The sequence below is a fragment of the Hesperophylax consimilis genome, chromosome 8, assembly GCF_061612785.1.
Source record: "Hesperophylax consimilis isolate HC1 chromosome 8, BYU_Hcon_1.0, whole genome shotgun sequence".
NCBI lineage: Eukaryota > Metazoa > Arthropoda > Insecta > Trichoptera > Limnephilidae > Hesperophylax > Hesperophylax consimilis.
Genome location: NC_142843.1, coordinates 28,992,065 through 29,019,908, shown reverse-complemented (window position 1 = coordinate 29,019,908; position 27,844 = coordinate 28,992,065). Strand labels below are relative to the sequence as shown.

The 27,844-nt window shown below is 32.7% G+C and overlaps 1 protein-coding gene across 3 annotated transcripts in view; it reads left to right on the top strand.

Annotated features, from left to right (window-relative positions):
- Epac (Exchange protein directly activated by cAMP) overlaps nucleotides 1–27,844 on the top strand; it is a 524,699-nt gene that overhangs the window by 305,503 nt on the left and 191,352 nt on the right. Inside the window, exon 1 of one of the 3 annotated variants that reach the window (XM_089634074.1) lies at nucleotides 15,066–15,607. The exons of the other annotated variants lie outside the window; for them this stretch is intronic. The gene's annotated coding sequence lies outside the window, so the exon portion shown is untranslated. Of the gene's footprint in view, nucleotides 1–15,065; nucleotides 15,608–27,844 lie in introns of those variants that run through there. 3 annotated transcript variants of the gene reach the window in all.

Sequence of the window (27,844 nt, the reverse complement as noted above, 5' to 3'; positions counted from 1 at the left end):
TATTTAATAGTTGCAATCGTCATAGTAGTAGTTTATTGCTTTTAAGGTATTCCTGTATGCATGTTTTTGTGCATAAAAAATCACCTTTCACGAATGTATTAGAAACCTGCTTTTTTTTCAGGGAATTATCTTTTGGGATGCTGTGTGGAGGATTTTTTTAGGATAGTGAATGATATAAAGTTCTGTGAAGGAAGAAGGTATGAGGGGAGGGTAGGTATCTGGGGGTCAATGTATCCAGGAGTAACAAACTTATGAATTCATCCCTTTCACTGCTGTGCAAGGCGATGGATCGGGAGAGATGCTAGCTGGAGAGCTCAAAATTTCTCCCTCAACCTGTCTGGGCAAACGAATCTCCCGCCATGACCTAGACAAACCTCACCCCATGAACCCGAGCGCCCCTGCTTAGTCCAATAGATGACTCCCGGTACCCATACCCGCCTCCCAAATTGAATTGTCGGTAGACACAGAGAATTTTCTAAAATTGTGTAAAAAAGTGATTGACAAGAAGCTTGGTACCTGGGTACAGCTTCAAAATTTAAAATGCAAGCACGGGTAGATTAGAATAATGTAGGATAGAGATTAAAAATATATACCTATCGTACTCTCAGCTTATTACTCAGCGTTATTTTGTATAGTGTGTTTAATCATTAAAATTAAAAATAATAAAAAATGAAAACTGTGATGGCCATTTTTCTATCACACCAACATAACACCAATACGTTTAATACGAATTGACCGAATTAAAGTTTGAAATAAATTTGGAGAATTGTTACGTACATCACAACTTATCTTTGTAAAATGTCCTCACAACACCGACAAACTCCTATCGCAGAGGACATTAAACAAAAAACTTCTAAAATAAAAATAAAAACAAGAAATGAATTTTAAAAAAAAATTATTGCTTTGTACAAAATGTACAAGCTTACTGCAATCAATACCGTTTCATATTTAGCATTTTTCTAGCACAGACTTGTTAAAAATCACGGGATAGTCTCGTCAAAACCTTTTCCACTGTTTTCGGTCGTTCGGTCATTGGGTCAAAGGTCAAATTGGACTACGTGGAGGTAAAAAGGTGGAATCGTTTTTTCACTTAATGTCTCGTCTACATATTTCTTATAAATACATCAATGGGGATAGTCTGAATTCTCGACGAATCAGTAAAATTTTGTAAATAGAAATTTTAAAAAATCTATTCAAAATATCATTATCTACTTTATCACCTATCTGAATTTGTTTAAACAGATAATTCCAATTTTGAAAATGAAAATCAAATACCTAATTGAACTAACCGAACCGAAGTTACAAATAGACAGATTCAAAAAAAAAATATTTGAAACCGCACAACTGCTCCCATCCGTTTTGAGCCAGTGAGACTATGGCATCTCCAATTGGTGTATGTTGTGAGGTTGAAGGTAGTGAGAAGAAGAAGAGGAAGGTAGCCTTACACCTCGACCACGGAGGCCATCAAATCACAACCAAAATAAGTATTTTGTGTATAGTATCACTATCGTATTATAAATTTAAAAAAAAAATAAAAACAGTTTCCTGGTTCCTACCGAAATCGATAAAATATTTTCGAATATGGAAATTATTTCTCGACTCGATAAATAATTTAATTAACTTGTCAGGGGACTAAGAATGCAAATGTTTCATGAAAATTATTGATAACATTGATATATTTTTAATTCTGTATAGATCATCCTACCCACTAAAGATTACCGGTTCTGTCAAAATAACCCTTTACGTGTAGAGATGTAAAAATTTTATGTTTGTAGATAAAGGTGTAAATGCGTACATCCTCGTAATTAATTTACTATGTGAGAGGAGTGTCCTTGTCCCGATGTGAAATGCGGGTTTGTCAACAGACCCATTAACCGGAGTTTAGCGAGAATCCAAAGGCCAGAAATTTATTGCCGATAATTTAGAGTGCTTAAATTGGTTTAAGTGGTTGGCGGCGTGTTTTATCGTATGTAAAGTGACCCAGATACCGAATTCGTATCAATTACAATGAGGGTTCAAATTTTCGTGTTTGACTTAATCACGAAATACGTCGCTCATATTTAGAATTCCATTAACTCCTAAGGCCTCAGTCATGTTCTGTCAGACGGTTGGAATATATTCGCTTTGCAATAAAATCCAAATAAATGGAATATTTCTGTAACGTAACCGAAAACTAAAAATTTGTTTAAAAGTTAATATATGCTTTTAAAATATTATAATTTTTAATGCTTAAATTTAAAAAAAAATTAAATGGCTTAACTTAAATTACTGATAACGAAAAAAATATTTAGAAAACACACTTACATTATTGGACACATGTATCACAAACGTTATACTGTAAATTTTGCGTAATACATCAATTGGTAAGGCACATTGAAGAAATAATTTTAAGAACATGACCACAATTTTATTTTTTTTTTAAAGAAAGACAAATATTCTCGGATTACGAATATCCTAACAATATTTGATTATCTCCCACTACCACCACAATAAGCTGAAAATGTTGCTTCTTTTGTGATGGAGGACCTAGCTAACTGAGGAATTGAACACACTATCAAAAATACTAATTTACTATTTTTAAGTTTGTTATAGTAAAGCTCACTTGAAATGAAATGACACAAAACTGCGCTATATAAATGCTCTGTTATTATTATTATTATTACTATCGTCACCTCATTTTTTGTCGTTTCATTAAAAATAATTCATATAATTTTTTTTTTTTAAATTGCTGTCCGTACCTTTGGTTTCATAAAGGTGCATATTTTCATTATTATGCAGTAAATTTCTAGATTTGAATATAAAGCGTGGTATATTCTCTTTCCAACACCGTTCAGATCATATTTTGCAACCACAACAGTAAGGAGAACAACGATTTCTATGAGCCAATATGTGTTGTACCCAAAAGCTAACAATTTGGGTTTTTTAGGGTTGGTTACGTAAATGCTACACATTCTAATCGATTGAGAGAAGCGAAGTCCGGTGTTAATTCGACCATTTTGCATTTCGTATGTCTGTAAAAAAATTCTACGTTCCAGGTCCGTTTCAAGGTGGTGGCCGTTTTAACAGTTCACGTAAGATTATTTTTTCTAGTTTTTTCTAGTGTGAAATGGTCGTGTTTATTTGGACTTTCTTATTCGTTTTTTTCAGTATTTTGTAATAAAATATATGGTTTATAATTAAGAAGGTGGGAATTTAAGTAGGTACCTACGAAAAAGTCTAATTTTTTCAGAGTTTATTGAGGTTTTGATTTATTACTTGAAAAAAAGCATACTTTTTGGACGCCACGTCTACACTGTTCATAGAACTACTAGTATTTACTTTAGTATTGCAATCATATGAAACGTTTCTTGATTATTTACAACAATAGGGCTAAATGAAAAGTTTTTAATTTTGGAAAATCAACATAAATTTTATTTTTTTAATTCATGATTTTATTTTTGGAAAATAAGTTTTTATTTTATTTTTTTTATTCATGATTCCGACGTAAGAAGTGGAGAGGGCTTACGAAGACCCGTCTTCGATTAACAAACATTACAACCATTATAAGCAACGTTTCGATTCAGAATGTTGACATGGGATAAAAGCAAAATTTTAGTTTAATTTTAATTTTAGTTCTGGCAGAAAACGTCAACTATAAGGCAATGATTATTTGAGGTATTCCCAGCAAGAAAGTACCATAGATTTTTTATTTTTTTCATTGAAGATTAGTTTCCAAGTGGCTACCCTCATATTAGCGCTATCACCTATTTCAAGGTACTAATGATAAGCAGATGTTATATATTTTTATGGCTATGGCAATAAGACCTAGAAGTTCAGCTTGATCTCTAAGGTAAACGTGCTTTGAGATCTCCCCGGTCATTCAATGACAGGACAAAGCATTATATATATCGAAATAAAATTATCACGAACCATAGACATGCAAATTGATAGACGTGCCCTGAAATAAAATCTGGGTATCATTTTGACGAGCTGGACGCAAAGCGCGTGATATATGTTTGGCACCAGGAGGGTTCGAGAGTGCTTTGAATAAATAACATCAGTCGTAAGTTGGCCGACGAAGAGGGCACATTGAAATATGCACAGAAAACTAAAGTTCGTTAAAGTAATGCAACAGTTTTCAGCGCAATCCATTGTGGAGCTTTTCTGCACAGGATCTGAAAGTTCCTTTTCAACTGCCTGACGTAGCAGCGCTAAAAATCGAGTGAGATGGGTAAATTATAAAAAAATAATAAAGGGAATAACTAAATAGTCCAACAATTTTGGAAAAACCTTGAATTTTCGTGTATTTGATATGGGATTTGTAGTTAATTTTTTTAGCCAGAGATTTGTAAGTTTTCAGCCAGCAATTTGCTCACCATTCTGAAAAGAACTTGTATTTCGTAAGCATATTTTATTTTCGATGACTAAATAGTAATTACTTCAATTCGGGTTGCCTGACCGGTCGGTGGCCGAGTTGACATCGCGTTTGGGTCCCACCCAGGCGTAGTGTGTTCAATTCCTCGGCTGGCTAAGTCCTCCGTCACAACACAAGCAACATTTTCAGCTTACTGTGGTGGTAGTAGGAGATTTCCAAATATTGTCAGGTTATTCGTAACCCGGAAATTTTTGTCTTTCTTTTAAAAAAAAAAAAAAAAAATAACTGTACACCGTCAAATACATTTAATAACAAATCACCAAAAGGGAGACGGTCACGTCGCCTCACCGCTCCTCGCAACCTAGTTTATTTCCCTTCCCTCGATTGGCTGGTTTATCTATTTGAATGTCTATGTCACGAACGATTCTTGAATAATGTCATGACATTCTATCACGTCATGAATACTATTACGAAGAAGATTTGATTCAGTGGATTGTTTGGCTATATCAATGAATACGATTCCTGTATATGTAGCATAATTAAGAAATAGACATGTTAACAGATTTACTTTCAAACTACCTAGTGAAACTACTTTAATGCATACATTGAAGATTCGTAGTAAGCCCAGTGGCAGATTTCCCACGTCAAATACATTCAATTCCCGTTTTTAAATTGGTTTGGTACTCTTTCTGAAAGTGCGGATACCGTTATACCATATCTGTTACAGTGACATACATTGTGTGAGCTTGATGCACAAACGGGGACTTAAGTACTCCGCATTGTGTGATTGTGGACATGTTCAAACCACAGATCGATATGGCACATTGTTAAAGGGTGTCCATTCCACCAGTTCCCCGGAAACGTAACGACGTGATGATATTGAATGGCTGGAAAGTGTGAGCAGCCCTATGCAGCCACCATTAACTTATTGGATACTTCAATTACTAAAGAAAGTTGTACGTGAAGGTGCATGCGTGATTTTCAATTGTTATCCTGCTTATTGCGTTAAATTATTGAAGTTCAATGAACTTTTAATTTTCGAAATTGGAACTGACAAGCGATAAAGTAGGTACCAAAATTATCGTGTTTTAAATAATGAAATGTGAATTTTTTGATTAAATGTTGAAAATTGACAGATCTAAATCTGAACCACCACCACTTTCTTTGTTAATGCGGGCTGTGCCATAGAAAATGAACTGTCAAATGTTTGAGATCCGTTTTTTGACTTCTAGCTCTGGGTTTAGCAGAGTTTAAAACTAAGCCCTGCTAAAGAAGAAGCTTATTTTAACACTAAACCCTGCTAAAGAAAAGGCTTGGTTTTACTCTGCTAAATCGGTCTATGTATTTAACTGTTAGTTCATTGTTTACAGCACGGCCTGTATTAAAAGAATTGGCGGTGGAATAACTATTTTTTATAAAGATTACTAACAGTGTTCATTCGAAACATAATTCTGGTCGTCAATCTAAATATTTGCAAAAAAAAATATATGTAATTATATTACGAATAAAATTGAGAATGTCTGTTTTTTCCAGAGGCAAATATTTTATAAAAACTTTCAGCTTCACCAATCCTGCAATTATTATAAAATCCCGGGATTTTTCATACGTTGGCACTGGTTTACAAAATATAACTCGATAAGACTACAGAAAAGCACAAACATCTAATCTAACGAAAAAAATGACAATATAGATTAACGAATGATAATATTACAAAATAGAGCTGTGATATACTGAACACAAATTGATACATTAAAATGCACACGTGCATCCACTAATGAATTTCTAAGAAAAATTAAAACCTGCTGCACAAACACAAAAAAAAATTAAATGAGACTCTTCAGAAAAAAATGTACTGAGCAATGAAGATATTTGGCGAATTACCAGAACAAATAAAATTAGAAGAAAACTTTAAAAAATATATAATTGATTTGTTAAAAAAAGTGTGTTTTTTTAATAACATATCTGAAAGGATTGTGTTAGAATATTGATAACTATGTACCCTTTTAAAATACCACAAATAATCATAAAAATAACCTGACTTCTGAGGTTAAAGCGTCAGTCCCGCTAAGATAATTTGAAAAACAATAATCTTATTTTCGGCCAAAAATTACCTGTCTTTTTGCTTGAATGAATAAAAACGATGGTTGGCTTGACAGGGGTTGATTTATTATTATTATTACGAAAGGCACTATAAATTATGATTTGTGGTTAGAAGTCGAATTTAAGACCCAAAATTTCCTTGTATATAAGATGATAAATTAGAAGATAAGGGTAAGAAACCAAATATTACTGAGAATAATAAATTTTTTTGCTTAAAGTTTTTTTCTTAGTCATTACTCACTGACTTAAACTATTAATAAAATTTATTTTTGTAATAACTTAATGAGTGAAACCTCTAATTGTAATATTTAATTATTGAAGACAATATTAGCGTTTTTTAAACGAAAATTTAAAAAAAATAAAAAGATACGGTCGCATCTAGGACACGAAGGCAAGACCTTCGCCTTGCCGGGGCGCCGCTCTACCAACTGAGCCAATGAGACCCTTTTTCCTTTGGTAATATTTAACTTTATCATACTTCGAATAAGAACTGCCAACATATTCTTCTTTTTCTCACAGCACATTTTTATTGGCTGCTATCTTTATATACGATGGCAAGATTCAACTGGAACTAAATGCAATTTTCTTAGTGCCTGGGATAAAGATATCCTATTTTTATTTTTATGTGTGACATCTGTTGACTCTTATGCAAGTCTAGGATGAATATTTATTTTTGGAATAACATAGTGAATAAAAAACTTCAAATTGTAATATTTAATTATTAAAGACAATATTAGCGATTTTTAAACGAAAACGTGAAAGAGAAAAATCAGAAAATTATAGGTAGCATTTAGGTCCTAGATATTTTTGCTAAAATAATTACAGCTTATATTGTTTATATTGTTTGTACCGGTCAGTGGTTGAGTGGGCATAGCGCTTGGGTCTCACCCGAGCGTCGCGTGTTCGATTCCTCGGCTGGCTAAGTCCTCCATCACAACACAAGCAACATTTTCGGCTTTCTGTGGTGGTAGTAGGAGATTTTCAAACATTGTTGGGTTATTCGTGACCCGGGAATGTTTGTCTTTTTTTAAAAAAAAAAAAAAAATTGTTTTCAATAATAATATGTTTATAAAATGACTCTGTGGCCTTAAAACGAAATCTGCATTAAAGTAGAACGCTCTACCATTCGACGAATATTTAGTGAAATAATCGTCTTCTACCCCAAATATTAATACATTACATTTATAGATTACGTACACACTAGGAGCGCCGTTCATGCTTCGAAAAATGTCCAGTTAACAAGAAAGCTCTCTCTATGCACATGAACGTGAAATGTTCAACTTTCCGACTTTTCAACGTGGCCATTGACGCCATTCATTTCAGTGCGCTGAGCTTTTTTGCTACAAACGCACTGCCAGTAAAGTTTTCTATTCACATGCTATTATACTTTGAGTATACATACACGACTTTTCATTGCATTATATCCACTTGAGCGATTTTTGGCATATTGTGCCAAGTTTATAAAAATGTCTAGCGATCACTTTCCATATTGAGCCATATTTATAGAACCAAAAAATATGGTATAAATGGTTAAATCTAGGTGGATTCACTGGCTTTAAACTGCAGTAAGCAGTTAATATAAATAAAATAAATACAACCAATCGCGACTCAGGATCAATAATCAAGACCCAGGTTCACTCCTTCCTTTCCACAAAAAGACTCTCACACACAGCACCCCCAAAGATAACCACCTGTGTGGAGTTAATGTAAAAAATAAAAGTTACTAATTTGGTGTTAACTAATCTCATAGTCGCTGCGCACCCGGACAGCAACAGTTTTCGAAGATATGGACGATCTCGCTGTTTTCCATCAAAGCGCAACTAGTTGGACTACTACTTCGATTATATTAGAACAGATAGTCCCAAAGTAGTTTAGAGTTCATAACGCACGTATGAGATTTATTTCGGTCTCGTTTTAGAGCAGTTTTAATACGGACGGGTGGATTTTTTAGCAGGGAATTTGAACAGACCGCTGTTTAAAGTGTGGTAACATTATAATAGGAATTATCATTATTTTGTTATTTTTGTCACTGCGCAAACGCTTTTTGGAGAAAACCGCCACTCCAACATGGCTTATGACATAACTATTACCTCGAAAAACATTAAACACTTTTATAAATCACGATCTTGGTCTGAAGCCTATATTATTTTCATGCATTTTACGACGTGTCTATTAAATGCGTATATTGTAATATATTATTTCATTTTAACATATAAAATATTCAATTGCTCATTTTCAATTTTCTAAGACATATATATATATTCATTGAAAGTACTACCAATGTTGAAAATATGACGAACAAGTTAACCCTTTCAGGCCAGTGTGTATATTTGAAAACACAAATATGGTTTTAAGAATGTTTTCCTCGCTATCTAAAGCGATTTAAAATTGGCGGTTTTCGTTATTAAATTGCGGGTATAATTGGTAGTACGCGCTATTTTTATTAGATTTTATGCAATAATTTTGGCGGTAGCCATTTTTCATTTTTAATTTGATTTTTCTGTTCAATCTTTTCCTGATTTTTTAAATTTTTTAAAAATATATTCTACCACTGCCAATTTTAATTCAGATCTGAAATGGTTAAGTATTTTGTAAGAAATTCCATGATCGGCTTGTACAAAAACTTCACTGGAATTGTTATCTTGTTTGAATTCTGATAACCTAACACCTAGCCTATTTTGTTGAGAGCTCTATTCATAAAACTTATTTATATTGATTGTAAAATTATTAGTACCAATTAAAATTGATTAAATAATCATGAAAGTATCTATTCGACGATCGGCACATGGGACGGCAGTGGAAATAAATAAAGCAAATTATTACTCAATTGTTTAATGTTAACCGATACTGTTGAACGTTCTGAAAGATTATGGGCAGTAATTTATTTATTTATATATACGCCTAAAAAGGCTTTTACATAGAAGTGATACATGATGCAGTGTACATAGGAAAATATCTGTATTAAACAAGAGATACTGACAGTAAGTAGATGTAATACATTGTAAAGAAGGTTCAAAATACACAATTAACATATAGTAAAAAAGGAATTACAACAAAACTACATATAAGAAAAAACATTAACACTAATTTAACAACGCTACCCTAATTAGTAGGATTCGACAAAGTGTTGGTATAGATTATGCTTAATTCTATAAATGGAGTCCATAAATAAATCAATATTACCCCCATACTTGTTGCCCAGATCATGCATCCTATTGGTTAGTGAGTGTGTCTGATAGTTGCTCGTGTATGTATTGCAGAAAAATGTTATATTTTGTCTTGTATTCCTAGTCGGCACATGGAATTTAATAGTGGCAACGATGGCAGGACTATCAACTAAGTTTTTAATGACTCTGTGAAACACAATTAGGTCTGAAATAATTCTCCTGTCAGACAGTGTTATTAGATGCAATTGATTCATGAAACTGACATAATTACTAATAATGATTAATTAAATATTAAAATAATTATTAATTAAATAAAAATTTATTAAATATAAATATTAATTTAATTAATTAATAAACAGTAATGATTAATTTCCATAAAATTCCTCCTGCGAATCTCTCGTCTCGTGCATTGGAGGTAGCCAACCACTTTCCCACCATGGTATAAGTAACATATGGTTACTCCTTCAAGGCTCTCACAAAGGTTCTTGGGGACTTTTGCATAAACGAAGCTACATTGGAAATGAAACTAGACCCTCCAATGTCACTGCATACGATGTTAGGAAGCAGTATGCAAGTACTTACTAATTGATTTTCACTTGATTTTTCTTTTTGGATGTCAATTAACACGTTTGAAACATGCTGTATTCGAGCAATAAATCCGTACGAGTAGACACTGTGTTGAATTGAAGGTACATTTGAAGTGATACGTAGAATACTTTAGATAAATAAGAAAACAAGAAATGCGATGTGGGCGTATTTCGTGATCCAAAAGTCTGGCGAATCGGGCCATAAATTTCTAATACAGCACTGTGTTTCATCATTATTATGAAATTCAAACTGGATGGTGATATATATCAGGCAAGTGAAAGTGCGGATGGTTCGTTCATTTCCCATGATTCCTGGTTCCGTTCGCGCTTCGGATCGCAAGTATACACATACCATAAAATGTCAGTCAAGTAGTGTACGTTAGATAGAGCGCGTGCTAAATGTGCTAGAACCAAAAGGTGTTAAGTCAGTAGCGACATTGGTTTTCATCCAAATGTAAATAGAGTGCATTTCTAGTGTGTATTATCAGTACATTCTACAAGGATTAAATCATTTTGGGAATTCATTATTTGCCAGGCGAATTTTAAGATAAATAACATTTTTTCATAGTGTCAGTAATAGGTTAGGACCTGATTTCCAAATTTTACCCAGACCTTGCAATTGTCACTCGACGCTGACTAATGCTTTAAAAAGATGACCCTTCTCTTGGGTTTCGCTCAAGAAAACAAATATTCTCGGTTCAGTCAGTCACCTACTTCCTAAACAATAGTTGTAAGTTTTGAGTTATCGAGTTGTCAAAGTTCCTTAATGCTGGATAAATCCGATTTATATATATTTTAAAACTTATCTAATGCTGGCTTTTGTTAGAGTTTTATGTAATAAATTATTTACAAACGTAAATACTTTAAAATGTCTCGAAACTTTCGATTCATCTCAGTACTATATGTAGTTACTATAGTTAGTTTAGTTATAAAAATAATTTTGACTATAGTTAGTGGCCACTTACTTAACTCTTGATGTGTATGTTATTGATTAAAACAATGAATTTCTGAGATAATTATTTTATTGTTTATTTTAAATATCTAACTTCCCATCTTGAGAATCCCAAGTATACGATAAAACTGTCTGTCTGAAGGTAAATTGTATTTCTATTGTAATGTTTATAATTTACACATAATGAACAACTATAATATTAATGTTAACTTTAATTATTCTGTCTAACCAATTTCCCCACCTACCTTTGCTCAATATATTTTTACACTTGAAAAATTGTTTTTCTAAAAGAACAGTTGAAAAAAAACAGACAACCGACGCACGCCTTGAATTATTTTTTTCAGTAAAATGCATACTTATCTTTAGCTCATGATGGAAGTGATTGCAAAAAACTTGCCTTTACCTTCAAATTCATTGAATTGGGTGTGCAAATTACATAAAGCCCGAGCTCACCTTTTTCGATTTTTTTCAATGTTGTAAGCTAAAAAAAGCTAATTTTCAAGTTCTGTGAAAGCTCTTTTTAAGTTCTGTTATTATTTCAGTTCTCTCAAGTAACTGGTTTGTAGTTTAATAACAGAACTTGAATGGGACATTCACGGAACTCGCCAAAAAACCTTGTAAATTGATGAACTGTTCAAATTCTATGAAACAATCCATCCTAAATAATTATTTTAATCGATTTGGACAATGTAATTACGATATTTAAATGTGGTTATTGATTGGGAGATCTCATTGTACAAATATCACTCCCGATAGGTATTCTGAATACTCCACAGCTTTATCCGATATTACGTCTTAAGACGGCCCTTAAGTTGCATAGTAAGCCATAAATGACCTCTTCTGCCTTTGACAGCTATTAATGTTATCATTGTTTAGTATCAACAAGATATTAATCGCGTATGAGGCAAGCGGCAGGCAAGCAACTAACGAACTAGCAAACTTTGTTGGCTCACACTCGAACGTCGCTTGACGCTTCTAAAACTAGCTCTATTCAAAACAAATATTAACATTCCCGTCCGTACTCGTAATACCAGGGTCACTGCATCATCATGTCAAAGAATGCAGCGCACACGGGCGCAAGAACCTAAGGGCGGCCTGTTATTTTTTCCAAGGAACCAACGGGCCGCTTGATTCATTCTTCCTTATGTATATAAAATTGAATGAGAAATCATTTTTGCAAAATGACAAAGAAAATTTATTCAATTATTAAAATTGACTGAAATATTAGAATTAAGATCCCCGTAACGACTGTAACAATATGTGTCCGAATCACGAGTGAGAAGAAACAAAAATAATGCACGAGCGATATAAAAGTAATGAATTTAATTAAAAGTAATGAGTTTAAGAAAAACACGCTAAAATGGGTCATATTGAAGTCATTTTTTTTTGTATAAAACCCAAAAAATGAACGTAAAATATAATAAAATAATGGACATGAAAAAAATGCATTTACAAACCATTTCTCATAGATTGATTTTTTTCATGACCCCTTTTTTATTTTTCTCGATTAAAAAATATCATTGCAACCATAATATAGATTTTACCACAAAAAAATTATGCTTGGATTAAAAGTAATAATATTGCTTCTTCTTTCACGTAGATGTATTTGTTTGCATTAAGTTTGCAAACTGCCACTTCTCAAAAGCTGCCTCACTCATGGATACAGGCTAACATAATATATTTAAATTATTATGATACTAGGATACAGTAAACATTTTTTATGTCCGGACATTTTTCTGAAAAAAAAATTCCCCGTGTTATTATTTTCATGGTTTTTTCCGGATTTACAGATTTTTCATGAATGATATTTGGAGTTGCTAACCAATTCCAGCTCCACGATAACTGATATTAAATATGATGTTATGAGTTGTATAAAAATACGTTGTGCAAATTTTGAGAATGGTTATAATACTATTTTTTGACAGTATTATTCGATTTTTGAATATTTTTACGTACCGGTTTGGAATAACAACCAAGCAGAACAGAGGTTAAGCAAATCAAACTTCGCTGGTAAAAAAAAGTTGTTGTTAATTACACTGGTCAACACATTTTTGTCCCTTTAACGAAAGTAGCCAAATCTGACAGGAAATTTCACGCTGATTTCAGATATGTGATTAGTTTTTTTCTATCACGTCAGGTTTTTATGGGTTTTAAGTTTTACTAAAATGCGTATTAATTCATATTTATTCGTGAGTTATCATTGATTTTTTTTATAATATGGCAAAACTAGGCTCGAATGTCATTTGAATCTAACAAATATGAAAGAGAACTATGACAACATGAAGCTGCTGTTAACAAAAATTAAATATGTAAAATACGAATGGAAAATATGTGGTGATATAAAAGTAATAGGGCTCCTACTAGGACTGCAAGCGGGATACACAAAGTATTGTTGTTTTCTGTGCGAGTGGGACAGCAGAGACAGGAAAGAACAAGGACTGGCCTACTAGAAAGCACCTTAAACCTGGTACAAAGAATGTTCAACATGCTACCTTAGTAAAATCTAAAGATATCTTACTTCCACCCTTACACATTTAATTGGGTTTGATGAAATTTTTTTTAAAGGCTTGTCTGAGGATGGAAATGGCATGATTTACTTACAGCAAAAGTTTCCTAAGATCAGCGACGCAAAAATCAAAGAAGAAATATTCGTGGGACCACAAATAAGGGAGATCTTGACTGATCCGAATTTTATAACAGTGTTGAGAACAGTCGAGCTAGCCGCTTGGTCAGCCTTCCAGAATGTTGTCGAGAACTTTCTTAGAAGTCATAAAAGTGAAGACTATATCAGCATTGTCTCTGAAATTCTCATGGCCTATAAAATATGGGATGTAAAATGTCACTAAAAATACACTTCCTTCACTCTCATTTAAATTTTTTCTCCGAAAAATGTCAGTGACGAGCACGGCGAACGATTTCACCAGGACATTGCGGCTATGGAAAAGTGATACCAAGGAAAGTGGAGTCCATCTATGCTAGCAGACTATTGCTGGACCCTGCGGAGAGACTCTCAAGATACTTACAAGCGCAAATCAGGAGCAAAAAAATTAAATTGAATTAGTTTTGAAATTTTTTTAAGTAAGTACCCGTCATACTATGGAAGAATTATGTAAAAAAACATTGTTAAATAATAAAAAAACCTGACCTATAAATTTTTTTTTTGTTTCATTTCGTGTTTATGGATACTAAATACATATAAAAAAATTAGCTATGCTTAAGGGACTGCACTTAAAAAAAATGTCGACCAGTGTTATCAATGCCCTGGTGGAATTTCATGTGATTGAATTGATTTTAATTGAAGATGACAAAAATGAACATAATGCATCATATATACAGGGTTTCCGGGGGTAAAATGCACTAACTTTGGGAGGTGATTCTACATGATGGTAGAAGTATAATATAAAAAAGTTTCTTTTCGAAATTCTACTGTTTATTTTACCATACAATTTTTTTTTTCCAAAGAAGAACATTTATTTTCCCACAATAACTATTCAAATTTATAACCTAAAGACTACCTTAAAACATTGGAATTTCGAAAAAAGTTCGATTCGTTTATTTTTAAGAACACGTGTTTCGATCCTGTACACACCTCACCCGATGAACCCGGGCACCCCTGCTAAATCACCAAATCAATAGCGAATCACTTGGGGTAACAGAGGTGTTGGTTATCCAATATATACAATAACTCCTATGCGATATTCGTAAATAAACATTTTTACTTTAAAATATCATTCACGTATCTCTTGCATGTGGATAATTACATTGAATATGTCGAAATTTGAGGTGAATTTATGCAATATAATCTTACACAAATTCAGCTGTACCCCTCGTGGCGGCCCTGTGATATACGTAAGTATGCGAAATGGTACGTGTAATTTAGTAATGCGTGAATTACACTCGCGTGTGCACATGTATTCATATCTAGCTGGCGCTCAGTTCACGGTGAATTGTTTACGAAATGACATTGCACAAAGGCCGAACTAAGTTCGTTGTTCATTTTATTGCGGGTGCACTCGTACCTGCTGCTAAGGCATGCATATTTTTAATCAGCCTTTGAGTTTTCAACAGTATTCCGGTAATTATTATTATGATTGCAATTCTGCCTTGGGTGCTATCGCTATTGTTTAGCATATTTCACGGGAAAACTTTGCAGATTTCACTATTGAAAACAATGCACGTGAATAGCTTAATATAATCGTGTGGAATATCGGATAGCCTGTTTGTGTTTAGTGTTATGCGTCGTTGTTTAAATTTTGTGGAAATAATTGACGCATTCGTGTGCATCAATTAAAAACAATCCGATGGGTGTTTTAGACGAGTGTGTTTACGTTGTGTTCTGTGTATACCTCGATAACGACAAAATAAATCTGTTTTTAATGTAAAAATAAATAGAAAATTTGCATAGTAAAAATTGCACGTGCCTGCAGCTGGAAATCGTAATATTATTGTAAGTGAATCGTAATATTATTGTAAGTGATTTTGTCTACTCTACACATGTTATTATCTCAACTATTATTATGACCGTAAGCCTTTTTATAAAATGTTTACGAACGACATGCTCATAATGATTTGCAATTACCATTGTGAGTGAATGTTTGTAAATAGTGTTTGAATGACGAAAGTAAATATTTTATTACAATTATATATAAATTATTTTAACATATATATTACGTTGAACGAATGTTTGTCCAGTCCCATATGTTGGTTATTGTTTATAAAATCTCCATTTTTGTTATATTTAGTTTAATTGTGACAAGCCACAATTTAAATAGTTTTTCTGAATATAACGTTAAATGTTTCTAATTCGTCACATAATGGACCATGGACAAATGATATTTTAAATTTTCAAGGCCAATGGTATTATCATGATTTGTTGGTGGGTTGCTATGCCATTTTAGGCTTCCTCCTTGTTTAGCCAGAGTTTCGGATAGCGTTATAGTGTCCATCATCAGGGCAGATGAAAAATGTTTACTTTTAACCAAGTTTCTCCGAATGCAATTTTTATTTACGTATAGGTATGTAGTTTATTACTCTATGTTATACAATAAAATTATTTTAAAAACATCTATTTGAAGTTCAGTTTTGTTTACTTGAATAAATGTATGAATGAAGTGGAATATTGAAAGTGGAAACTAACTTACTTCCCGACATCGATCGAGCTGAAACTATGCAGTCTTGTTGTCGATTACAATGCATTATATTAACTAGGTTATTCTGGCAATCACGCATACAAGGGCGGACCAATACGCATTTCTCTAAAATTATATAAGATTATAGTATTTAATATACTAAACAAATGTCGATCTTACCCAATTGATATTTTGCTGTGTTGTTAGCGCGGTTGACTCCAGTCCCTGGGGAGGAAGGTTCAGTCGGCAGTCAAATAATAAAAAAAACGTTTTAAAAAATTTATTAAGAGTACACAGCAATTAATAGATTGTCTGACTTGTCTCTTTTTTGTCTCATTTTTTGTAAATATATCCAATCCAATCCAAAAAAACATTATAAATCGTTATTTTTTTCGTTATCTTTTCAACCACAAAGTATCATTTGATTTTCAAGAAAAGCGTATCACATTAAAAGTTGTAATGAGAAGTTTCGATAAGCCTGATTCATTTTCTGAAATAACGTCTTCAGTTTATCTAAACTAATTTCAGCTGTTATTGATAAGAAAATTAAAGCTGTCAAGCATCCAACATTATTATTCGAAGTTACCTATTAATTTTGAAAATAATTATAATAAATTGGTTCCTTTAAAAAAATGTTTACGTATCATAAGTTTTTCGGAATCAAAACCAATTTAAAAATTTATTTTTTAAAAATAGATCTTGGTTTTTAAAAACAGTTTTTCTGATTATTCATCTTAATTGGTAATTTATTTTGGCTCCTGTGAAAACTCTTATTTTCAAATACTTAATTGTTAATTGAAAAACTTTTTCCAATTTATATTTTGAAATTGAAAAAATAAAATATAAAATGTTGTTGAAAGTTTCTCGTCATTCACAAAATTACGAAAATTACTAGCAGCAACCAGAAATTTTCTATTTTAAATCGCAGATTATCTCGACTAATAGGAGCCATGACTTGAGCGAGAACAATAATGCTTAAAATAGGTTTAGGTAGTATTGAATAACCACTTATTTCCAACCCTGTTCATTATATTATTGCTTAACAATAGTTCGAAGCAATTCAGATACAATAGAATCATATTTCTGGACGATGATTCTTCAGCATATTATGAAGCTATTAAATTGACGATGTTTTTGGTGCAGAAATCTATTTATTAAATTACTTTTAATTACAACGTTAAAACTGCGTACATTAATTATTTTTTTCACACGGTGCAAAGAATCTATATTGAACGAATGTTCATCAAATCATTGAGCTCTATTATTCCCACTCGTTAGACTCCATAATTTGGTATGAACTTTATACTAAATACAAATTATACTATCATATACTATCACTATGACCGGTCGGTGGCCGAGTTGACATCGCGCTTGGGTCCCCTCGGGCGTAGTGTGTTCAATTCCTCAGCTGGCTAAGTCCTCCATCACAACACAAGCAACACTTTCAGCTTACTGTGGTGGTAGAAGGAGATTTTCAAATAATGTCAGATTATTCGTAACTCGGGAATGTTTGTCTTTCTTAAAAAAAAAATGTATCGTGTAGGTACTACTTTTCACCAATTAAGCATTCAGTTTTGTGAACATAAACATTCTACATACATTAATATACTTACATGTATTCATGCAAACAATATATAAATATAAGTAATATACACGGTGTTAAGGGACGTACTTGACCTACTTTTATCAGTTTCTGACATTATTTGGAGTAAAAAATGTGAATGAAATTTTGGTCTCCGTCAAATTTTTTTGATGTGTTTTTATAAATATATTTTTCTTTAAAAACAAGCAAAAGCCCTCACCCCAATCCTATCTGTCCTATTCCTACTGATTTTGTAAGTTTGATGTTGAAAAATCATCGTAAATTTCATTTACATTTTCATATCAGGAATCAATGGTTATTAAATATGTGAAGTACGTCCCTTAACACCCTTTATATCCCTATTATGACACGGTGAACTAATTTGTTCCAGTGCGACTATCAACTTGCATTATACAATTACACATGTGACCTGCAATGAGCTCATTCCAATTGGTACGATCCAATAACACGTATCATCAAAATAACAAATATCATTTTAATACCGTCGGGCGAAACTGGATAGTTACTCCGTATTTATGATTATTTGTCTCTGTCTTTTATTATAGATTTATCAAAATATAATTAAACCAAATTTGAAACTTTACTCCACTTTTATTTAATAACTAGCCCAGATCCTTGAAAAATCACGGAATACAAAGTTTAAAAAAAAAGACATCGGCCAAATACAGAACACTGCTTGGAAGGCAACTAAGCTGATTATTACACCACCAACTATTGTAAGAACGGCTGGTTAAGTTCTCTATCACAACGCAAGCAACATTAACCGCTTACTGTGATGCTAGTAGAAGATTTTCAGGTAATTCGTAACCCGGGAATGTTTGTCATCTTTATATAATTAAAAAAATAATCATAGTAATAACGTCAGAATTGTTATTGGTTACTTCAAACTTTATTAGCACCTGGCGAGTTGAAAATAGATACATTGTGATAGAAAGACTAGGCAGAAAAAATATTTGATTTTTTTTTTACGTTGAGAGTTATTGCCGCAATACATGACTATATTAATTGCAATACATAATTTTATCGCACAGACATTGTGGCAGATTATTTCAGTGTTTGTGAAAAACTACTGCTTAGCGTCGATAGGTCTTAAACTATGTTTAGTTAACCTTTCAGGCTTTTGTCATATTTACCGATACATTTCTTAAAGCTGCTCTCAGAAAGTCGGAGAATTTGTGTGTATTTCCTCCACTCAATAAAGTCCAAATAAATGCGATATTTCGGAACTTATCCAAAAAACCAAATACTGTTTTTAAAATGTGATGAAATACACTTTCAAATTTTATTATTAGAAATAAACATATAATATTTGTAATATTAACAGTTTAATCGGTGACCGGATAAATAATCAAAATGATAATTCACCATCACTTTAAAAAGTTATATAAAGTCATGGAAAGTGATGAAACAAAAACTTTATTAACTGGGTAAAGTAGGTTAGGTTAGGTTCAATTTTTTTCATCGTTTCTAATGACTTTATATCACTTTTTAAAAGTGAATTGTCATTGTGTTGATTTATCGTGAAACCATAATAATAATATAACGGTAATATCTGTTTGTTTCCAAAACCGAAGTTACCGACGAGTTAACTGGTTTGGTTCTTACAAATTTTTCAAAAAACCATAAAGTTACCGTCCCAGAGTTCTTTCAGTTTCACGTAACCTCCGTACAGGTAATGCTCGCATCGTAATAATTTATATTTAGTACCCGCTGATACCATACTCCATACAAATGAACAAACAACTTTGCATAATATTTGCTGAGAAATTTTATTATTTTACGAGGCGCGCAACGTGAGAATGTTGCACACGATTTATTTGCACATATACAATGATTTATTATAATACAAAACTTAAAACTAGTAGCTAGTTCTGTGAATAGTAGACATAACTTCTAATTTTTTCTTATAAAACAATTCAAAACCAAAATTTTCTCTCAAATCATAAGATTTGTAAGTAGTTACTTAAATGCATACTTCGCCTTAAGGCGAAGCTTAATGCTAAATCACTATTTTCATTAATAACGAATTGGTGTATATTATGAATACCAAAAATATGCTTTAGATAAATTGATGCTTTTTCTATCGTTTCGCTTGAGTAGAATACAAATAAAAAACAAATTACTCAATAAAACATGTAAATGTAAACTACTAAAAAAATATTTTTTCAATAGAAATGTATGAACGCGTAAAGGAAACAACTTTTAAAAAAACATTATTATAGCTAAGATTTATCTGTGACAGTTTCACTTGATAAAATTTTTTGTTTTCTTATAAAATTATTTACAAAGTTAATAAAAAAAGAGTTTTGTGCTTGAAATCGAACGTTTCTAGACTCCGTTTGTCAAGCGATTTTAATGCCTATTACCTACAATATAAGGTATACAAAGAATATACACATTTTGGCTTGTAGCTTCCTTTTAAAGAAGATCCTTTAAAATCATAATATTCAAAATGGCGCTGATCGTCATTTTGTGACGATGTCAAATGTGACAGTGGGACAAACACATATATGATCCATGACATATATAAGCCAGTAAAGCGGCCGAGCCAATGAAAGTTATTTGTTTGGCGTGTAGGTTGAAACAAAGCGTTAAGCCGCTGTGCGTTTGTAAGCGATTTTGAAATAGAATGGGTGAACAATGTTTCATACTTATAATGGTTGACGGATTATCAGCGTTGTTTCTATTATCTATGGTCAAAAACTACCCGTAGTAATTATGACCCATAGTCATAGAATACAGGAAAAAAACTTGAAGTGCTTTCCTTATAAATTTGAATGGAAACAAATAATGTGCCACTGACTTGGTACCTTTTGGTTCTAGACCATTTTGCACGCGGTCTGTCTCTCTTACACTTGCCTGAAATTGTATATCACCATCCCATTTGAAATCGTAATCATGGTGAAACACAGTTTTGTAGGCAAACATTAGCCCCAATTGGGCTTGTATTTGGATCACGAAACACGCCCACGAGGTACTTGCATTATTCTTTATTATATACCCATAGTGGACGGGGAACGTACATAATGGGTAATTAATTGATTATTTGGGATTTCATATCCCGAAGACAGATTGTGATGGATTAGGTCAATACAAGCTTTGATCAAACACAGTTATAAATATGATATACTCTTAAAGCAAGTCACATATATAACAAAATCTAACACAACATATTAGGTATGATATTTAATGTAGGTAGTGGATTACTACCCCCCAGGAACTATTTATTGGATTAGCAACACCTCTGCCATAGGTCACTCTAAGGGGTTCGCTACGTTTGGTGACTTAGCAGGGGTGCCCGGGTTCATCAGGTGAGGAGAGTCCTAATATTGACGGCAGATGTGCCTGCCAGGCCTGAGAGGCCACTTTTGGGGAGACCCTTTAACCTTTTTAGCTAGTCTCCCCCGACCCATAGTCTTGCATCGCAACGGAAAGGATGATTTCATACATCTGTCACTCCTGGACAAACTGACCCCTTGATACCTACCCACCCCGTATATCTTTTTTTTCCTTCACAGAACATCCTCTCCTTCATTTCATTAAAAAACCCTCCACACAGAATCTGCAAAGATAACATGGGCGTTAAGTGTCAGTGTAGGGTTATTGTAAAAGAAAATACAAACTACTCTTGAGTTGTACCTCGTAGTAAAGTATGTCAAGCGGCATTGAGAAAACGGGTCGTTAAAAAGGATTTCCTCTCATTGTGTTACAGTTCTAATAGTTTTGTTGACTTCAATTATAACACAGTAAACTATTATTTATAATGCGCAGTTCAGTGCTAAGTTCAAAAAATATTTTTAGTGAACAAGACGAGTTTTTTACGTTTCCTAAAATATGCTCTAAAAAATCTGTGCATTAATGTTATGCTATGCGGAATCGAATCCACAACTTTTCGAATCAAAGTAGAAAACTTAGACCACGGTGTTAATTAGTAAGCTTTAAAGTTTTTATGATAATTAATATTTAACAGTTTTGAAACGTTATTTTAGTGACTATATAAAATGTTGTACAGTACGTTTAAAATATTCTGACGAATTTAACTTAAATTAACTGGCGGCTCGTGACTTTTGTAAAGTGTTAATATTAAAAAAAAATATATGGCATTGTTGATGTTGTAGCCGAAAAAAAAATTTTTTTTTTTTCGAAAATTAGATTTTTTATATGAATATTTTCGGGAAAAGTTTCAGTCCCGCCAAACTGAAATTTCCTGAAAATCTTCATGAAAAAAAAATGGGATTTTCGAAAAATAATAAAAAATCGTTTTCGACATCAATAATGTCGAATTTTTCAAACTTAGCATTCCATCACACTCAAAAGTCATGAACCGCTACTATATACTCGTATATATTTATTTTGATTTTTTGCTCTTCAATATTCAACTTCCAAAGCAGTTTGTCAGCAGTTCAGTTATAGTAATGGTATTTCTTAGTCCTCTTCACTAGGAAGTAGGGAGTCCTGTGCTGAGGCGGACAAAAGTTATTGAATTCTATTTTATTTGTCTTCTATATCGTTTTTAGTGTTTTTTGTTAGTTTTTTCATTGACCTCTTAAATAAATATTTTTATTCTTGATTTGTACTCATTAAACTTTTCATGTTGTGAAGTTTTGTTGCAAAATAAATGTAGTTTCTTTGTACAAATGTGGTTGTTTAACTTAAAATGTTTTATATGTCATTTTGATTCGATCTAGTGCAGTGGTTCTTAACCTGGGTTCAATCGAACCCCAGGGGTTCGGTGAGTCAGTCTCGGGGATTCGGTGGAGGTCTAGACCCCCGACTTATATGATTCGTAGTGACACGCCCCGCTTGAAATCATTGAAATTCAGCAGAGCCAGGTTCAACAGCAACTTTTCAGAACAACATCTCTCTCAACGTTTTGGTGTCAACAAATGGAAACATATCCTGTTATTGCTAAGAAAGCTCTGGAGATTTTTATACCGTTTGTTACAACATATCTTTGCGAGCAATCTTTTTCGAAGATGCTAGATATAAAAACGAAGAAGAGGAATAGACTTTTTTGTGAAAATGACATAAGAGTGGCACTTGCCAAGGTAAAGCCGCGAATTTCTGAATTGGTTTCTGAAAGGCAACAGCAGAAGTCACACTGATTTAAAGTAACTAATAATTAATATGTTTCATGTTTTGATTTAACCATTTAAATTTAATGTTTTGATTTAACCATTTAAATTTAATGTTTTGATCTTTGTTTTTTATTTTTTTTTCCATTTTGTACACCTATATATAAATATAAACCATGTTTTGAATTTGTAAAAATCTAATTTTATTTTTCAAATTAGGAGGGGTTCGGTGAATGCACATATGTAACTGGTGGGGTTCGGTATCTCCAAAAAGGTCAAGAACCACTGATCTAGTGTGATGGATACGCGGTCAAGTAGAGGATTCCGTTATTTTGAATAGTTTTACTGGTATAATTTTGGCACATATTAGTTGAACATTTAGTACATCAAAACTCTGAAAAATTTAAATCGAAGCGTTCTTTTGGTGCTTTCGTACCATTTTTTTTATTTATTAATTAATTTTGTTGACAACAATTCATCCGCAATTATTAGTAGGTATACCTCATTTTTATTCTGTGAACTAAATAAATTCAATGTTGTGATTTAAATACTCTCCGGGGATTTTTTTTTTTATATTTACTCCACACAGGAGGCCCTGAAGAAAATAATTTCCCTCAGGGCCTATGTCATCTTTGGGGATGCTGTGTGGAGGGTCTGATTGTATGCATAATTCCGTCTGATTATTTCATCGACAAACAATATAACGCCATCTACAGAATACTCCGGATAGCTTGGTACCCTAACCAGGTCGTTATTTAATTTCTCCGTGTTGTCGCAGTGGAATTGTCCCTCCAATACATTAAAGCTTCCTTTTAGCATTTTTATTGTGTTGAAAATAAACACGCGACGATTGCTAATATGAAAAACAATATTGCGGGAAGTTAAATATGCCATTGGGTCAAGAGGGACTTTTTTAATGGATTAGGTTTGTTAAGGTACTTCCTGCTGACATGATTAAGGTACATAATCACCGTTGATGAAAGTACGTAAAAACAGTTTTGTCGGTGTATTATTTTATTTTCGGTTGAATTTCGTCATCGGGCTAAGTGATCAAGCCATAAAACGGTGACATTGTTAATTCCAAATGTTTTGGCCTGATTGATAAATTGTTTTAGCACGGTACAATTTTCGCCATCCTGTTTTTGTGAGGAATTTAATAGGATTAGCCAAGCAATTTTATTTACGTTGATATTAAAAACTCTATAGACAACGATATATAGGCAACGATAAATACCTATATTATGGTTATTTATTGACAACACGTTAAGTAAAAACTTTTGTGATCGGTGCCTACATATTTAATATTTTTTTACATGTCTATTTTGATTAAAAAACAGTTTTTTTTTTCAATAAAAGCTTTTATTTAAATAATTTTGTCCTTCATAGAAATGCCCGAAGTTGCCTCTAAAGTTATAAAAAATCGAAATGAATTGACCTTTATTTTATAATTTAAAACAAAATAAAAAATCACTCTAAGAACGTACTTGCCGTACACTATTATATTACAAAAAAAAACTTTACTTAATTTGAATATGTTAGCCACCCAAACCACTTAACTTCAGGCCCCGAGGGAATTCCTCTTATAATTTCGAAAAGATTTATATTAACATTTAATACTTTTTAGCCGCCAAGCGACTTTGTCCTTTTACATTGCATAGCCCTGAGTAAGCCCAATTCAATTTACAGTCGCTTGTTGAACTTGGAGTTAGGAGTATGTAGTCCAAATGCTCTGTATTTAGAGTGGAATTCATGCGTGAACGCTCAATTAATCGACTTGTCAATTAATTCATTAGTGTCACGGCTGCTTCATACTACGAAGTGTAAAGATAATGTCAAATTGATAACAATGAAGTGTTCTGTTTATTTACATAAGTAATCAAGCATCGAAATTGTTTGTGTACTTGATAATAAATTTTTCAGAAATGGGTTCAAACAACGTGTAAGAGTTTATCGATTGTGTTGGCTATATTTGTACATTAAATACTAATCTCAGTTTCACCTTGGTGAAAAAATATATTTTAGAATCAAAAGGTTGATTGAAATGGCTTTAGTCATATTCAGTGATTGTATCTGAATAGCTACTTACTCTTCCTCTTCCTCATCTCCAATCCCTACTCACTCCGTTTAGCCTCCCAATATACCCCAATTTGGTAATACCATGGTTCCACTGGCACCACAAGGAGAAAAATGAGTATTGCTAATTTATTAAGAATCTTTTCCAATATTGGTAATCCGGTTTAAATCGGGATTGCAGGCCCTTAATGATTGAATTAATAGGTTTGCTGTTAAACTTTTAGTAAAATACTAATATATTATTGACGATGTCGGAACATGTGTTGATAAAGATCGTAATATTTTCGTATTTCGTCATTATATATTCTCAGAACAGATGCATGAACCCATGTTCTGACATATTAGGAATTTACTAAAAGTTTTTCAGGAAACGGCCGTTTTTAACCGGATACTAATTAACAGATTCTTAATCAATTAGTGATACTTATTTTCTCTGTGCATGTACATATTTGGGGCAATACTGAATGAATAATCACGGAATGTAACTTGACTTGCCAAAATGAAACTGAGATTTTTTTTTTCTACGGAAAGAAAAAAATACACCTTTCAAATACATTCTATATTTACTAGATATCAAAGTTTCTTTTTAACCATTCGATTAATTTTAGCAAACGAAGTTAAAATTTTGAAAATATCACATTGAAATTATATTTTTTATAACACACATTATTAATCATGATCATTTGCAGACACGCGGAACAACGTTAGAACAATTTCCCAGTATATGTACACAGTATAACACAAAATTTCACAATGTAGACAGAAATGTCGAACAGGAGTAATGCGTACCATCATAAATTAATACGTGAGTGTGGAATGTATCGGGATCATATCCTGTCCTTATCCTATATTCCTCTTCCTCCTCCTGGTTTTGTTCATTTAAGTCATTATAATACTTTAATCATTTTTAAAATATGAGATAAAAAAAAAATTATTTTATTTTTATTTTATTTTATTAATACAAGACTTAGAGGGTACATATGGCTTTTGTGATATTTCACCTTCCATGCTAGGGATGACCCTGTGTTAGGAGGGTGAATTTTACAGTTCTTGAGAAAATAACATTAACAATAATTAAACAAGTAAGCATACATAGAAGATCTACAATCGTAATGGTTAAATGCAATGAAAGTATGATATTTATTTGTTTGATTATAACTATGTAGATAATTATAATGGTGGAATGGATTACATGTATAATCAGAGTTACGCAAGTAAGGAATGTAAGCGTTGGTGTTGAGGGTAAGTGGTGCACATATGACTTGTTGTGGTTATGAGCACTGATGTGTGAGGGGTTACTTTCACTTGTGGTTATAGCTATAATGTTTTTGTATTTATGGATAAACCTGGTAAAATGATAGGAATTATTTGAGTAAGTGGTGCCATAGGTGTTTAAAGATGATAATGGTAGTGAAAAAATTTTACAGTATCTCTACATAGTTCTGTCATAACAGAGTTCAATGACATTTTTATTGGTGTAGGTGGTGACTTTCTGGTACTTAGGGTCAAATTCAATTGTATATAAATAATATTTTGGTATTGCAGGGAAATAAGCAATTTTTACATAAAAACTGTTGTAATAGAAAGATATAATCTTAGATATAATATTTAAACGATTACACAGACGAATATGTAAATAGCGAGTATTTTTGAATGTTTTGTTACACTATTTAGTTAGAAACCTTTGCAAGTCCCACAATAGTGAACTTTACTTTTCTATGCTGGGTCTGGTTATTTTAATGTGCCTTCATCATATCGTAGTTGATTCAAAGCATTATTGAACCCTCCAAGTGCCAAAAATATGATCAAGTGGTTTGCCTCCAGTTTGTAGCACTGATACTCAGGTATAAAATGTTTGGGCAAGTCTATCAATTAACTTTAACAAATAGTGAAACCATTGAATCATACAATATTACACGACCAAAATTATAACCGTTTCGGTTTTAGTCTAGTAGTTTAATACAATGCCTTGTCCAATCTAGTGACCGCGGACAGGACCAGACAGCCTGCGGTCACTGATAATTATAATATGTGCCATCATCATAAGTACATAAATATACTGTCAATGGCCTATGTCATAGGTACATAGGTCACAGGTGACATTTCAGGCTATACTTAGCTCTCCCATATTGAATCGTAACGCAATTTGGTATCTATTATGCATATAATTTGGAAGGCAGGTATAGACACTGCCTGTCCATTTGCGTCTGTTCGGACTAACGGGGTGAGATTTTTCCAGGTGTCCACCTCACCCCATGAACCCCTGCACCTCCATGAACTACTTGGGGTGACCTGTAGCAGAGGTGTTATCAAATAAATTGTGCACAGGGTGGTTATTTTTCGTGCAAGGAATCGAAGGTTGATAACAACGACATTATTTTTTACGGTGGAACATTCGTTTTAATATAAATATCTCAATGTCAAAATAAATTCCATTATTCTCAAAGGGATATTTAATGAGGATTTTCGGCGTGAGAGAACGATGTGCGAGTACATCTCCATGAAATATTAAATTGGTAATCTTCTTCTCTTATGGCTCGAGTGGCACATAGGACGCTTGGCTTATAGTTCTGGATATGAAAGCAGCTTAATGAAATATGAATAATTGAAGCATCTGCATTGATTCACCTTGCCTTGGCTGATTATTTGGCTCCTCGTGTCATGATATTTTAATCAATCTTAACTGTGTATTAAGCAAAAACGTGCACGTCCCACTTAAGGAAAACTTTCAAACGGCGAATTTTTAATCGCCACAAAATAAGCAGTACTAATTAATTTTATTATTTTTTTTCACCTTAGATAAA